The sequence below is a fragment of the Carlito syrichta genome, unplaced genomic scaffold (assembly GCF_000164805.1).
Source record: "Carlito syrichta isolate Samal-C Ts95f unplaced genomic scaffold, Tarsius_syrichta-2.0.1 Scaffold262834, whole genome shotgun sequence".
NCBI classification, from domain to species: Eukaryota; Metazoa; Chordata; class Mammalia; order Primates; family Tarsiidae; genus Carlito; species Carlito syrichta.
The window spans coordinates 77,043-91,178 of NW_007206930.1; the positions used below are offsets into that span (position 1 = coordinate 77,043).

Below are 14,136 nucleotides of genomic sequence, written 5' to 3' on the forward strand. Positions count from 1 at the left end.
ATCATACAGTTGATGTCTACCCCCACAAGTGCTATGTCCCAACAATAGCTACGCAGGAAACAGAACCCAGCCAGCACTCAATCTTCCTGTGTTGCCATGCTGCTTTTCTTCTACTACCTTGTGTTCCACAACCATGTGCTATGGGAGGTTTGAGAGTGTGGGGGCCTAATCACTCATGCTAGAGTGTACTCATTTTGGTTGGGGAAAATTTTAGAATGATTAGGTGCTAGGCTAAGTACTACTGGGAAGCACAGTGAGAAGTATCACATAAGAGAGAATAGATACTAGAAAAGTCAAAGGTGTATGGAAAAAGTGGTCAGTTCCAGGGAGAAGGAATGCCCCAGGAAATGGACAAGGAGACAGGCCTGGGCGAAGTGTGGGTAGAGGACAGGTCTGCATGAGCACAGAGCTCTTCCACACTTCAAACACAGTAGCAGGGGTAACACTGCACCTGGCAAGTCCTGCTTCATCTTTCCTTATCCTCAAAATCGGTCTTAGGTTTTTGTTTCTATCTGCTACAGAAGAAACAGGACAAGACTTTAAATTGCGGACTTTAGGATAACTCTGTGTATCATCCTGTGAAATAACTCTGCCCTAATCCCCTCCTTACCCTTCACTGCTAAGCTTCAGTCTCACCTTTGACGTGATCAACAATTGGAGGGTCCAAATATTGTGAATAAGAAAGGGAGTTGCTAAAAGAAGTGTTTTGGAAGAAGGCAGCTCTTTCACCATATGTAAAATAGAGGGAGAGAGAAGGACTGGGGTAGGACAGGGCTAGAGAAACAGACTAGAGAAAACTCCAGAGGCTGCTTTAGAAATACTCTGGATGTGGTGATAAAGGCCTGAAATTAGTATGACTGCATCTGGAGCTGACAGGAGATGATAGGCAGAGCAGACATTTCCAAGGAGAATGATAAGATGTGCTGCAAGCTTAACTATCAGGCACCAAAGAAAAAAGGATGCCAAGGTGGCTCCGGGGCTCCCAATCACCAGCTCTTACCAGGCTGCCCCAAATTATCTCCAATGAAGCTCTTAGCCTCTATTCTGAAAGCCAAGCCCTTATGACCTCTCAACTAGATAAAAGCTTTCTCCCTTCCTTCAGGTCTTTCCAAAAAGTTGAAACAGCCAGCAGAATCTCTCTCACACACCACTCAGCCCGCAGTGGTTCTTCCTACTGTCAATCAAAGCCAAGCAAGCAACTGAGTAGACAACACACCCGCGATGATAAGAACAACCAATTTCATCTTCTACTTCCGCCCAACAGTGGCTCGGCTATGTTACCCTGTTTTGTTTGCCTGTTTTGCAAGCATTTTCCTTTCTATTTCTGTCTCCTTCCTGTTCCTTCAAACTGGCGTAACTTCCCAAACACCATCTTACCTATCCCTACATATTGCCTACTTAACATTCAAACTCAATGTTAATTTCCTCAGCTAGGCCTTCCTTTGGATAAGCCAGGAGTCAAAGGCTCAAAGTTTCAATGTCTTCAAGGGTCCAAGGGAGATACATGTGGAACAGATAGATATAAAGCAACAAGAAGTGGCAACTACCTGGAGAAAGAATGCCTAAAGGAGAGGATTCCAATTTTAAAGCAATGTTAAACCTTCTTCTAGCCAAATAAATCACTGCTGCTGCTATTTTGCTATCTCAGAACTAGGCCCACTTTTGAGTTAATACCCACCAGCTGTTTTGGCCAGTGTCCACTCTTCCACTACAGTGGGGTGTATTTTTCACAAGTTGTCTTACTTCTATTTGCTATGATACAGAGGAGTCTTAGGCCTAGTTAACTTACAAGCATTTATCTTGTAAATACCACAATGTGCTCAGCTTTAAAAAAGTATTGTAAAATCATTTTGGATATATTCTCTTTATATATGCAATACACTACTATACACATTATACACTTATACAGATTACTATTCAGGGCTGTACTGACAAAACAATGTGTATTATTCTCCACATCAATTTACAGACTTTTAAGAGTAATTTTGACTGTATACAATTTTATGCCTCACGCTCTGAATTTAGAATCTAACCTTTCAATATGCTTATAGTTTTACCTATATTGCCTAAGTCCTCAAAAAGAATGATCATTTAATCTAGTTTTTCAATGTAACAGTACGGAGCATTTTAATATCTACTGTCTCACATGAACCACCTGAAACCAGTCCTGGATAGTAGGAAAGCATCAATATCCCCCATTTCAGAGGGAGAATAAATAATGAGTCTCTAAGAGGTAGAGGGCATTACTCAGGATCACAGAGCTAGGGTTCAGTACTCTTTCCCTCTCTTGCCTTTGAAATGAGTTACCCCCAGTGCCAAACATTTAAAAGATCTTAAATGCACAGTTCTTTTGGCATTTTGTTTCCATGGAAAATGAATTTTATAAAATCATTTTAATTTCCAGTGTTCAGTTTTTGATCAACTAAAAACTTAAAAAATTTTTTTCTATTACTTTAAGGATCATGAACATATGTAAATATTTGTGCTATCCTTTACATTTAAAAATAATAAAAAAAAACCCTCATCTCTGGAATAGCTATGTGTACTTATCCAAAGATGGCAAACTAAGCTCACTACTACTGAAAAACTCTTTTACGATAGCTGACAATCTATAAAAATACTTAAAAGATTCTCAAATGCTTTACTGGTTTTAATCCCAATTACAGACAAGGCATTACTAGGCTAAAGCTCTTGAATGCTGGAAAGAAACGAAACAAAACACAGTAGGAGATAGAACTTTACACCACCTATGATGCACCTGACTACTCACTGTTAATAAGACAGCTACCAGGAAAAAGGCTTAAAAAATCAATACCATTATAATCAAATGTCTCAAGCAGGTTGATTTTTTATCTAAATGTTTTTCACCTAAGTTTAACTGTACAAACATGACCTCAACTCATTGTATTCTTAAAAATGTTCTAAGTACATTACCATTAAAAATTAGTTTTAGTAGAGATTCAATTTTTGCTTTTAGCTTTAATTAAATATTTGCACCAAATAATTCTTTTGAAAATCAAGATACTGTAGGATTTAAGTGAATAGTATTTGAGTAAATAAGATGTAAGTAAGATAGTGATCTGGTATCAACACCTGGCCAAGAAACACAAAGGTACATTGGAACTGGGGGAACTCCTTTTAACAAATGCTTTAACAACCCGATAAAGGTGATGGTTTGCAGTCAAGAGTCTGTTAAACTCTTAGTACTTTCACTGTTTTTAGAGCTCCTTGAATTTTACCTGTATGTCTCTTAGTAACATAGGGCATTTCTAAGCATAGGATACAAGTGTAGGCAACACTAAAATGCTCATAAGTTTGGTCTTACTCTCCACGTCTGTTTACAAGCCAAAGCTACTGCAACAAAAACTGCTCTATGACCAAAGAGATCCATGTCCACTTATTTCTAGAGACTAATACTCTCAATATATCATGACTCTAAAATACATAATTTGCTAAGAATTTTTCCTAAGTAATATTAATTTCTGACATTATTTCCTTCTAGTGGGAGAGAAGTACATTTTAGTTTTCCTTGGAGTTTTATAGTTTCTTATCCTATCAAGAGTTTATAATTATCTCTTGATTGTTTACATATTGCTCATTCATGTAAATAAATTAAATTGATGGTTACTTTTGCCTTATCAAACATCATCAGTTTTGTAAATATACAAACACAAGAAATAGCATTCTGGGCCCAGAAAAGTGATGTCTTTAAAAACATTATAAAGATCCTTTCAATTTTCTTCTTTAAGGTTAGAGATGAAAGGATAGCGATGTACTTAAAATACCTTTAGCGTCCCTTTAAAACCTATCACATAACTTTGAGCTAACTCAACGTTAACTTGAATTATTCAATTCATTAATTCTTAAATTATTTAAAATCAACCAACAAGCATTTATTAAATAGCTGGTATTTACCTAGGCACCTAAGCTGCATTATTTTTTGTCTATAAAAAAAATGTCTGATGCTTGATTCAACAAATTAACCTGTTGAAATTATCATTACTATTACTTTTAGAGAGATGAGGGTCTCGCTATGTGCCCCAGGCTGGTCTCAAACTCCTGGGCTCAAGCAATTCTCCCACCTCAGCCTCCAAAACTGAGCCTACCTATACTGCATTATAAGCCATGATAAAAATACTGCAAAACAAAATTCCAAAGTCAAATATAATTTTGGAACTTTGCCCCAAACAAACAAAATGTTCTATAAATGGTGATGGTTCAAGTGGCTACATTAAGTGGATTATTTTAAGAAACAATTATAGCTAACCATTACTATTTGAGTGCTAGCAATGTATCAGGCACCATCCATTTTTACTACCACCTCTGGGAATTCGCAGAAGTACCTTGTGAGGCAGACACTATTATTCTCATTTCTTAGGTAAGTCCTATGAATTACCAAAGGCTACATAGCTCATAAGTGACCTGGACTCAAATCCAGTAATACTTTAAGAACTGCGCTCTTATCCAACACTGCCTCACTTTAAGAACTATGTTCTCATCCACCATTTTATAGAACTAGTTTTACCCTGTCCCTCTCCAACAATACTTACATGAAATTTGAAACATCTGAAAACCAGAGAACTAAGAACTGATAGCAAACCACTTTTTTGTTTTGCTCTATGGCTTAAGGAAAATATCAGGCAATTGAAGCACTTGTTTTTTCACTTGTGCAAGGAAATAATAAAAAGTAGGTATGATTTTCCCTGGGATGCAACTTGTATAAAATAGATCTCTTTCCTAAATGAAGCACTGTACCATTTAAGAACTTGTGATTATGATTTTTTATTAAAAGAGTCATTTTATTCTTTGTTCTTTATAACATCACCTGATAGAGAATTTAAAGACTATCTAATAATTATATTTTAACCACGGTAATAAAAAATATCTAGGCAGGGAAAGAGGAGTAAGGAAGAAAATTGGAGCTAAAGCAGTAACTAGCACAGGAAATCAGACAGTCGACCCTGAAGAAATCAAATAGACTCAGCTCTTGTCAAAAGCTGATCACTATGCTTAGAAGGATACATGATGTGAAATTTAGAGAAAATCCAAAACTACTTTAATAAATGGTATCTCCTTCTTTGCCTCAAGTCTTTTATTAGATGCCGAAAAGCAAGTCATTAAGCTTCACAAAAGCAGTCTAGAATTTTTCCTTATGAGCCAATCCAACCTTAGATATCAGGAGAAACTCCCTTTCTGCAGATTTGGAAGAATCATATTAAAGAATATATGGAATAAAGAATACTTTTTTTCTAACCATTACAACATAGAAAAGAGTGAAATACAAAAGAGATTAGCAAAATCCGAACTTATTTAACATAATCCTTGCTTTGAAAGATAGAAAACTGTGGCTCTGATGCAGACCAATTTTTAAAAAAAATTACCGTTGTCTTAAATCTTAGGATTTCAAACAGCACTTAAAGGAACAAAGAAGGCAAACATCGAAACTGAACAGCAGCCAAAAATTTAGTTACTGTGAACCAGCCTTTAAATCAACAACACTTGGAACATAATATCTCACCATTTTTTCCCTAAGAGCTTAATGTGTGCCTGTAATTGTATAATAAACTTACATGTCAAACCTGACTATAAATGCAAACAAAAATTTGTTCTCCGGGATCACGATACCTAAAGCAGAAGTATAAGGAGAAGTGGTTAAATAAGCCTAGACTGGAAGATGAAGATTATTTTTTAAAAACTAAAAATTATTAAAAATGTGGCATCTAAAACATCTTTTAAAAGGGACCCATTAGGGGGTTGGGAAACTACATGATCATAACTAATGCTTTAAAAAGATCACCGAGGCTGCTGTTGTGGAGGAAGAACAGAAATTTGGAGGACATCTAGAAGTCCATGGCAGTGTTCCTCAAGACAGATGATGGTAGCTGGGACTGGAATAGTGATAATGGCTGGGGTAGGATTCCAGATAAATCTGAAAATTGGCAGGAATTGCTGATGGATCAGATATGTCAAGAAATGAGAAGACAAATCAACAGAGACAAGGAACACTCGGGTAGTTCTAGATCTGAAGAGTGAAATCAGGAGTTATATTTGGATATATAAAGCTTAAGATGCCTTTTAAACTTTGATGAAGAGATGATGTGTGGGAAATAAGTGCCTGGAGCTGGAGAAAACGACAGATCTGGAAGTAAGTATTTGAGTCATTAGCATATAGATGGCATTTAAATCCATAGGACTAGATGAGCTCACCTGGGGATAATATATGGATAAGAAGAGTGTTCCAAGATTTAGAGGCCCACAGGTCTGATTTTCATGTTAAAATCAAATTAGATTTTCATATTATCAGTGCTCTATGATGATGGCCTTAAGTGCAATTTATAGAGGCCATTCAACAAAAATATAAAAATACAAACAAAATTTTAAAAGCCCTAAATTTTAAACAAAAACTTAAAACCAATTTTTTGCCAATTTCAACTTCCTCCAAAACATCAACAATCTCCAAAATTTCTGCCAAATAGAAGTTTACATAAGACATCCAAATAATATAGCACTGTTCTATATATCTGTTGCTCTCAAACTCCCAAGTACCATTCTCAAATATAAAAACATATCATCAAAGCTAAGTCTCGATTACCAGTCGAAAGACTGAGTGAATATTTACCAAAATAGTACTCAACATCTTGATTTCCCCAGCCCCACTCCACAATCCCAACTGCTTCTGATCTCCCTTTTTCTACAAAGAGGACCCATCTTAGTGTCAATGGCTAGATATCTCAATTCAATCCTCCCCTTTAAAATCTGTTGTTCTATAGGTTCTGTTCATCTCTAACATCTTTCACCAGTATCCTAGTTTAGACCCCAATTAGCTTGAGCCTGGACTATTTGTCTTCCTAACTTGTCTACTTACATCCAAATTTACATTATAGTCATTCTGTATACCAAGACCAGAATAATCCTAAAGTATAGCTCAAATCACCTTAAATTTCTATTCAGTGTTGACAGAATAAAATCCAGACTTCTTAGTAAGGTAATTAACCTTCTCTGACACGCTTTTTATCTCTTAAACTGAACTATATTTTTCTCCTGCTGTGAAGCAGAACAGTCTTTATGGCAATTCTCAGAGCCTGCCCTAGCTTTTCTATCACTGTTCTTTCCTTGCCTATGCCATTCGCTCTGCTGGGGATGTGGTCCCCCACCCAGTCTGTCTGCCCAAATCTTGCTAAAACCCTTTAAGACTCAAGGATCTTTTTTAGATCAATAACATATAGGATCCTTAAGAAGAAAAGAAACCATGCCACCGGTCTAACCATCTAGTTACTAGTAAACTAGTAGTCAAATGTCCTTACTGTAGAGGTCAGTTCAGGGTGCTGATTTGATTCATGAATCTTTAAGGAGCTTAGAGCTTAATTAATAAGATTCTCTTTTCTTATACCCCATTTAAAACCATGGAAATGCTAGGTTTGGACTTTGCTGGGAAAGTCTTAGTGGAAACTCTTATACCAGTTCTTCCTGAAGATTTAACATGACTCTCAAGAGCCATAATGGCATCACATTATGAATAGGTAGATGAATAGGAAGTTACTTAGGAAGGAAAGAAGATAAATAAAAGAGAGTACAATCTTACCTGGTAATCTGACTTGTGCTGTGTTGTGTTTTTCAGCTTTAAATCAGCTATAGAGACACGGTCATTAATTTATCATATTCTACACTAGACCTGCTTTTCTAGATTTTTACTTAAGTCATAGGAAATGTTGTACGGAGCTGAGGGATGCAGGAGAGTCAAATGTGGGGTTATACACATGCTATTTTCTTTATTGTGAAACAGCTCATCCATCGTAAATGCAGCAATGGCCATAATATCACATTTCAGGGACACCTTCTCAAATACCAAAATACATTTGGTACAATCTGGCAAATAAGTGGGCTGGATGCCAGTGCCAAGCTCCTGAGCTTCTCTAGGGCAGAAAAAAAGGTCATCACAAATTGTTAAAAATGACCCAGCCTTGGTTCGGCTGAAATTCTCATTTTCCTCTGTCTGCTGGCTTTATCATCAATTACCTAATAAACTCTATGAGCACAGCATCCGTAATTTTTACAAGTGCAAATAGAGCAAATGGAAGGGCTGAATCTGCTGATTGTTCTTGGTAAGCTTTCCTGTAAATCATTCCAAGAATTTACGCCCCTTTCCTTTTAAATTCTTTTCTTGAATACGTTCCAATCCTTCACATATGTTCCTTCTTTCTCCTTCCAATTCTGGTGCCAAGGTTCCCTGTCTATCTTTTTAGGCAATCTGGCTACTACTTTTCTTGTGGAAGAAGCACCCTCCTTTGCAATTTGCAACTGAGCATTAGAATAAACTTTTCAAACACTGCAGCACAGGACACAAACTTGACTTGACTTGATAAAAAGCATTTTAAAATCCAAAGCAGACTGAAGGTGAGTCAAAGTTAAAAATCAGTAAGATTAACTTATTTAAATCAAACCTTGTTACATTTTTAAAGTGGGACAAATGCAATCTACTGAAGCAAGCCTCATTGTCTTAATAAACATATCCAATATTGGGGCAGAGCTGTGCTGGCTGGTCTGGGTGCTCAGGTAGTTAAGTGCTTAAGAAGACCAGTCTATTGTGTTCATAAGGCAGGTGACCGAAAACACACACACACACACACACACACACAATGGGCAGGTAGAAAAGGAGGAGATAAGAGAAGAGCACGGTATGAGTCTTTCATATATTTTTAACCATAACGAATCAAATGCTGAACAGCTCATCAGAGAGAAAGGCTAAGGAGAGGAAATCACCTACTCCCTAACCTGTGGAATGGGTGGTTTTAAAAAAAAGATCAAATAACACATTAAAGGGAACTGCAATGGAGGCCAATAACTTTGGAGGCTTAAGTAAAGCCCTATGCTTTGATCAGAAATAACAGTATCTGTTAACACAGAGATATTAACACAGAGAGATACTGTTAACAGAGTTCTGCATAAAAAATTAAATGGAAGTATGTTTGCACAAATTTAAAGCACTATCATGTTCCTAGAAGACACTAAACAAGGCAGGAAAAATTATTTCAAGACAACAGAGTTGACAAGAGATGTGTTAATGGAGGCCTAGTTAAAAGCACCTGCATTAGCCAGGCATGGTAGAGCGCCTGTAGTTCCAGCTACTTGGAAGGCTGAGGCAGAAGGATCGCCGGAGCCCAGCAGGTCTAGGCTGCGGTGGCCGGGAGCGGCCACTGCACTCCAGTCTGGGTGACAGAGTGAGACTCCAACTCAAAAAAATAAAAATAAAAATAAAAATAAATAAAGCCACCTGCTTTCTAATCTTCAGGGACAGAGAATGAGCAGGCCCTGCCCTCAAATACATCTGTGCAAGTGTTTTCATGTCATTTTTGGGTAAACACGATATTATTTGAGCCACTATCTTTGAAACCTGAAATAAACATCATTTAAAAAAAACCTAAAATGACAGGCTCAGCAATGACAAAAATCTAAAAATAATATATTTTGATAAAATTTTTGTTACACAAATAAATTACTCAAAAGACAAAATAAAGCCAGCTACATTACTGTTGAAATGAGCTAAAATATATTTTTTAATGTTAAGTTCTAATTTTAAATATGATTTTACACTTGGGATAAATATGTAATTTTAGTAATATATACTCATTTAAAATATGAAAGGCTTATGTAGACCACAGAATCGGACATTAATTTAGAATGACTATAAAGTTGTAATCTGTGATTTTCTGTATTCAGTAATTTGTTCCCTCATTCAAAACAATCCACTTTTTAAAAAAGTTTAATATTGTAGACATTTGTAATAGCATGTCTAAATTTTTCTGCCAATCAGGAAAATATCTTTCCAGTTAACACTTTATATAAAATCAATTTGAAGCTGTTTCCATATACCAAGTGAGTGAAAAAAAAGTTTTAGGTGATATTTACTCCACTGTAATTCCCATTCCTGGTTTCACATAGTCCTCCTGCCCATTTAGAAAGGCTCCCAAGATCTCTTCTCTAAAAATAGAAAACTGAATAATGAAGATCAATTAGCTTTATGTTTCTTTTGAAACAGAGAGGAAGTATGATTTGATAAAACCAAGACTCATAAGTTTCAAAGATTCTGTTTTCATGAACCCTAATAACTCAGTATATATGCTCAATTACAACTAAGGAACTTCTCTATTTTGCCTAAATCATAGCTTCCTAAAATTCCTAATTCACTTCTTTGAAGCCTTAGGTCAAAGAGACTAATTTAGAAGAGTAAATCTGTTGGACAAAATAATCTGAAGAAAAAAAAAGAAACAGCTAATGCTTGATTTAGCAAATTAACCTATTGAAATTTCTGGCTCCTAGAAAGTTATTAAAAAACAAGGAATAATAATCATCACTTTGCATAGGCCAAAGCTGCTTTCTATATATGCACAGGAATGGTGGGGGCAGTTTTATATGAGAAATCAAAGCTATTTTTTCCCCCAGAGAGAAGAGACTTGACCATGATAAACTTTCTTCCCATTAGCCAGCGCATGCCAACATATTCCCAAACAGCAGTTACAAATTAAATCATGAGTCCTATTTCTGATAATGATGGAAGGTGAAAAAGACCAAATAAATATCCTTCCACTGAGGATAAAAGTTCAGCCAGATGCCTACTGCCACCAACTGTTACTGCGCCCACGGAGGAGCCCAGGTCTGGCTGAGCCAGGAGAGGCACTGAGGACACATGTGGGAGGGCCCTGCAGTAAGTACCAACAGTCCCATCACCATAAAGGTCTCCCATTGTTTAAGTCTCTTCCCACTTTTCATCCAGCTGAGGTTGATAGTTTCACCCCAATTCCTCCTTGCTTTTCCAAACCTCTTAAGTATTTTTGCAGCTGAAGTGCCAGTGAAGCCTTGAAGGCAGGAGCTGGTAAAGGCCAAGTCAGCTTATTCCTTCCCCCTATCTCCCCACCCCCACATGCCACTGCTTTGCTTCCATCACCAGTTCTCTAGAAGAAAAAAAAATCCTAGGACTAATAATCTACCTGGCTCCATACTTAGAAAGATAGAGAGACTTGGAAAAGGTCTTCCCCCTTGCCCTTTACGGCTTCTGTACACATCAACCAGACCTATTAATTTACAAGCAGAGATGGAAAAAGACAGTAATAATATTAAAAGGCAACAGAAGCATTCAGGGGCAAAGAAAGTCATTCATTTTGGTATCTTTAAAATGGTAGTCTTCAAAAAGATTAAAAAGTGGGCCAGGTGCAGTGGCTCATGCCTATAATCCCAGCACTTTGGGAGCCCGAGGTGAGAGGATTGTCTGAGCCTACGAGTTCAGACCAACCTGGGCAACTTGGCGAGACCTCACCTCTACAATAAATCAAAAAATTAGCTGGGCATGGTGGCGTGTGCCTGTAGTTCCAGCTACTTGGAAGGCTGAAACAGAAGAATCACCTGAGCTCTCCAGGTCAAGGCTGCAGTGTCCATGAGCATGCCACTGCACTCCAGCTTGGGTGACAGAGTGAGACTCCAACTCAAAAAAAAAAAAAAAAAGATTAAAAAGAGGTAGGTTGGGAGAGGAAGAGAATTTCTGATCTTCTATCTGCAGGAAGACACTGGTATATAAACGTAGGGGCTTTTTAATCTTAATCTCAAGCATGAAAATACTATGGTTAGCCGGGCTCAGTGGCTCAACCTGTAATCCCACACTTTGGGAGGCTAAGGTGAATGAATTGCCTGAGCCCACAGGTTCAAGACCCGCCTGGGCAACTTGGTGAGACCTCATCTCCACAATAAATCAAAAATTAGCCAGGCGTGGTAGCGCGCGCCTTAATTCCAGCTACTTGGAAGGCTGAGGCAGAAGGATCACCGGAGCCCAGCAGGTCAAGGCTGCGGTGGCCAGGAGTGTGTCACTGCACTCCAGTCTGGATGACAGAGTGAGACTCCAACTCAAAAAAAAAAAAAAAAAAAAAAAGAAAAAGAAAATACTATGGTTATAAGAGGCAGAAATGAAGCCCACACAAAAAAATTTAGCTGGGCATGGTGGCATAGCTAAAAAAGGTAGGCCCGTCTTGGGTCACTGGCAGTTTGCTGATGGCAGTGGGGGGACTGGGGGCATCTGTCACCTCACTTTCCCTAGGCACTACTATCCCCTTTCCCCAAGTGGGCCTCCCCGACAAGTGTACACTGCCAATCTTGCTGTAATCAACTGCACGGTTTGCCTGTTGTTTCCCCAAGGTAGCTGGCTGACCTACTGTCCCTAGTTGCCTCTCCCCACCCACTGTGTCTGCATTGTTCTCTGTCCCGGGTCTACTTCTGTCTGGGAGCTGTCCTCCTCCTCCTGGTTTCCTTCTCTCTGGGCCTCTGTGTTTTCTCTGTGCATCACTGACCTACCTTCTTCCCACTGCCATTCCTTCCCACATTCTTCCCTTGCAACAGGCAAGCTTATCTCTCCATCTTGCAGGGCTGAGTTTCTCTGCAGTCTGCCTCTGTCCCTCTGCCGGCTTATCTGGCTTCCCCCATATGGGTCCCCACTCCAGGCTGGTGCTGGTCTCGTCACTACAGGTGCACCTGTCTGGGTAGCTATTGGCATATGCAGATCTGTATTTCTTGGCTCTCTGTGCATCCCTGTTGCTGGGTGTATACTATCCTCTCAGCCATATTTTATCCCTAGGATTTCATTGTAGGTGGAAGGTATCTTTCTCCTGTGCACCCCAGTCCTCCCTGATGCCCCCTCTCTGTACTACACCAAGTCCAAGTGTTTTTCACCATATGCTTCTCTGGTAGGTAACACAAGTGTCCTAGCGTATACACCTAGGAGTACACGCAACTTTGAGTGCCTTTCTGAGAATACACTCACTTCTGAGTCTCTGAGTCTCATGAGCCTCCTCACCGTTTACACATACCCTAGCATATAAGTCACACTACCCAAAGTGTGCACACTTACGTGGGGGCCTCTCTGAACACACTACCAGTGAAAGAGGGTTTGCACCTCCCCCGCGGCTCTGCCTAGGGCTGTCTTCCCTTTATGCATTTAAAGTGCCTGGCACTAGTGGGAGCTCAACAGATGTTAATTCTTTTCTCCACTTTTATCTGAATAACTATGTGAGTTTGTGTCTGGCTGTCCCTCTGTGCCTGTCTTATGAGACCAGTTGGACTCGGTAGGGACTGGGCTATATGTCAGTACCCTATGGGTTCGCTCACCCTCTTATTCTTGGAGTGAAGCGTTACTGGTTCCCCCATATGGTATATGCCCCCCTTCATGCTGTGTGTCCTCTCTGGCTTCCCTCATCCACACAGTGCCGCCTGTCCATAAACGCTTTCCCCATGCCTCTCTCACCCACATTTTGTCGACAAGAAAGCGTCCTTGGATTTGTACTCCAACCGCGGTGTATGTGCGTATATCTGTGCCGCTCTGTCCTGGAGGTGTGTGTGTCCGTGGGATTCTCTCCGGAATGCAGGGTCTCTACTCGGGATGCACTCTATCCTTCTCCCCCAACCTTCAAGCTCGCTCCCTGTCTACACGTCCGTGAGTTAACCCGAGACGCCCGCGTCTTTCGGGTGCGCTGAGCGTCCCCTGTACCCGATGTCTTGTTCCCGAGTGAGCGCTGGCTATGAGTCCTCGGGTCTCTCCCTGGGACGCTGTATTGGTTTGTATCCACCCCGGTGCGGTGCGTCTCCGGGACACAAAGCTCCTGTGTCCCCGAGTCCCTGAAAATGCAGGTGTGTTCCCCTCACCCCGCACGCGAAGCGCCTGTGTCCCGGTCTAAACGAGTACACGGCGAGCGCCGACCCCCATAAGCGAACCGCCTATGTCCCCCTCCCTATCAAGTATATCGCGGACCCCCCCATACGAAGAGTGCCTGAGTCCCCATCCTACAAATAAACCGTGTAACCCCTACAGATGCGGAGTGCATGAGTCCCCGACCCTACGAGTACCCCGTGAGTCTCCGCCATACGCGGAGCGCCCGAGTCCCCATCCCTGCGAGTACACCCTGAGTCTCCGACATATGTGGAGCTCCGTACCCCAAGCCCTTAACCGGTAAGCTGTACGCGCCCCTCTCCCCGCCGGGGACAGCGCGATCATCTCATGGTCCCTTCACTTCTTCTCCCGGGGCCTCTCTCCCTCACTGGCATCCAACAAGCCAGGAAATCCGCGGGCGCCGTCGGAAAGTCCCGCAGCGGCGGCGCGGC

The 14,136-nt window shown here is 40.1% G+C and overlaps 1 protein-coding gene across 1 annotated transcript in view; it reads right to left on the reverse strand.

The window, feature by feature from the left end:
- The window catches only part of ELL2 (elongation factor for RNA polymerase II 2), a 78,002-nt gene extending 63,869 nt beyond the window's left edge, over positions 1-14,133 (reverse strand). The window contains exon 1 of the mRNA XM_008052202.2: positions 14,046-14,133. The gene's annotated coding sequence lies outside the window, so the exon portion shown is untranslated. The remainder of the gene's footprint in view (positions 1-14,045) is intronic.
- Positions 14,134-14,136: the final 3 nt, after the last annotated feature.